The sequence below is a fragment of the Diabrotica undecimpunctata genome, chromosome 2 (genome assembly GCF_040954645.1).
Source record: "Diabrotica undecimpunctata isolate CICGRU chromosome 2, icDiaUnde3, whole genome shotgun sequence".
NCBI lineage: Eukaryota > Metazoa > Arthropoda > Insecta > Coleoptera > Chrysomelidae > Diabrotica > Diabrotica undecimpunctata.
The window spans coordinates 171,399,982-171,402,729 of NC_092804.1; positions in this window are offsets into that span (position 1 = coordinate 171,399,982).

Below are 2,748 nucleotides of genomic sequence, written 5' to 3' on the forward strand. Positions count from 1 at the left end.
AAAAATTGTTTTTGTATGTCTTTTTTTCCACTTCCATGTCAGTACTAAAATTATATAACAAAATCCTGGAAAGGGTGAACCACTTTAGATACACTACCCAACAATTGAAGTGGATAATTTTAAAATTCCTAAAATTAACATATAAAACTATTTTTAAAATAATTATCTGTACTATACTCTATATGCTATCTTTATTGTCAATATTTTTTACATGTGGTTTTTTTCTCCCTATTCTTATCGGCCCTTATCTCGTACAAAGAGAGACATGTTGTTCCAAACATCAATATATCATTCGTATAAAAGTGCTTGTATTGGCTTTACCAGTTGTCAATAACTCAAGAAATCTATTTATCACAAAAACATTATGCCGTAACGTCTGCTTAGAACTAGTGCAGTTCGAGCAATTAGTTCGTTGGATCCAACAAGGCATAACTCAACAAGAGGTGGCTATGAGGCTAAATGTGTCGCAAAGTGTGATAAGTAGTGCATGGAATCGGTATGTAGCAACTGGATCTGCAACATACAGGCATGGAGGAGGAAGAGAACGATCTACAACTCGTCGGCAAGACCGTTTTGTAGTTCTGACGGCAAGAGAAAACCCAACATTCACGGCTTCCAGAATTAACAGTATCTTCAGGCATGCTACTGGACAAGCGATTTCCAGTCAAACTGTCTGAAGACGGTTACATGCATCCAATTGAAGGGCTAGACGGCGCGCTACCCATCCACGACTAACTAGGGAGCAGCGTGCAAGCAGATATCGCTGGGCGATGGAACACTATCAGTGGAATTTCGAAAATTGGAGGAATTGTCTCTTTACTGTCGAGTCCAGATTTCGTTTGTATACGAATAATAGCCGAATATTGGTGTGGAGAAAAGAGAACAGCGTTACAATGAAAATCTGAGGGTCCCAACCACTCTTTTTGGAGGTGGATCCGTTTGCGTGTGGGGAGTCATATGTTTTGACAGTCGCACGGACTTAGTCGTCTTAATTAATGAGACAATGACTGCTACACGATATCGAGACAGAGTTATAGTACCAATAGTTGTTCCATTTTTTGGTGCAATAGGCGAACAATTTGTTCTGATTGATGATAATGCTCGCTCTCACCGTGCGAGAATTTTCAACGAGTGTATAGAAGCTCATGGCATTACAAGAGTGGAGTGGTCACCGTGTTCACCTGATATGAATTGCATTGAACATGTTTGGGCTGAAATGTCTAGGCAACAAAACAGGCTCCTTCAACCGCCCCAAAACTTAGATCAGTTGGCCAATACATTACGCGCGATTTGGGAATGTATACCGCAGCAGTTCATCAATAATTTAATAAGATGTCTTACAAATAGAGTTAGATCACTAAGGCGACACAGAGGTGGACCCACACACTATTAATTTTTCTTTTCGGGATATTAGAAATTGAGCAGGAATAGAAATTTTAGGTTGTTAATTTTACAATTTTTGTTTATTTTCTATTTTTTTTTCTTAAAGAATTTCTTTCCTTCGGTTCATCTGCATGAAAATACGAATTAAAAATAAATCTTTATTTACATCACTTCATTTTTCTATTTGACCTTATGAACAAAAAATAAATACACATTTTTATAATATCCACTTCAATTGTTGAGAAGTGTATATGGGTAGTTGGATTAATTGCAGGGTTGAAATTGACGATAAAATTTCGACCAGAATAGAACTTGCAGTAAAAGTCTGTCACTGACCACACGTCTAAGAGTATTGAACTGCTACGTCTGGTCTGCGTTGTTCTATAGATGTGAAACCTGGTGCAGCGGAACGCTACCGGAATAATATATTGGGTCCTTATCTCTTTTGTGGAGTAGTGTTGGGACAGGTGTGGAAGAGACTGATAAATTTTAAGTGAAAGTACCATTGTATCTGGGCTTAGTCCTTATTTATTGTCACTAGTGTTGGATCAGATAGAGCGAAACTACAGGGTAACACTCCCTAGTGTTTAACGTATGCTGATGATATAACGTTAGTAGGATATAGAAGAATTTCCTATTTGCCAGTTTCTGGGAGGAGTAAGAGACCAAGGCCAAAGAAGACCTGGAGTGAGATTTTTTAAGCCCTTCTCTCTATTCGGATTGCCGAATATAGGCCTCTCCTAATTATCGCCATTCATCTCTGTTGTTTGTCAGACGTTTCCCCATTGGTCCTGCAGTTCTTTTAATATCGTCGCTCCAGCGAATTTGCGGTCTTCCTCGTGGTCTTTTGGCTTCATATGGCTGCCAATTCCCGATTTCTTTATTCCATCGGCCATCTTTAAGACGTTTTTTATGTCCAGCCCATTTCCATTTCAGTTTAGCTGCCTGTTCGACAGCATCTTTTACTTTTGTTCTATTACGAATGTCTTCATTGGTTTTATGGTCTTTGAGTGAGTTACCTAGCATCTGTCGTTCCATAGCTCTCTGATTTTTTCTGATCTTCTCCATGTTGATTTCAGTGAATGTTCAGGTTTGAGCTCCATATGTAAGTACAGATAGGATACAGGAATTAAACACTTTGGTTCGCAGTCTTTGAGGTATATTTTTATTTTTAAGTACATATGAGAGTTTTCCGAATGCTGCCCATCCCATGTTTACACGTCTGCTTATTTCAGTAGTCTGATTTTCTTTGCTTACCTTGACATTTTGACCCAGATATGTATATTCATCTACGTGTTCTATCCCTGTCCCTTGGATATGCATTCAAATGGGACTTGACATCAACACAGATAAGACCAAATTTAT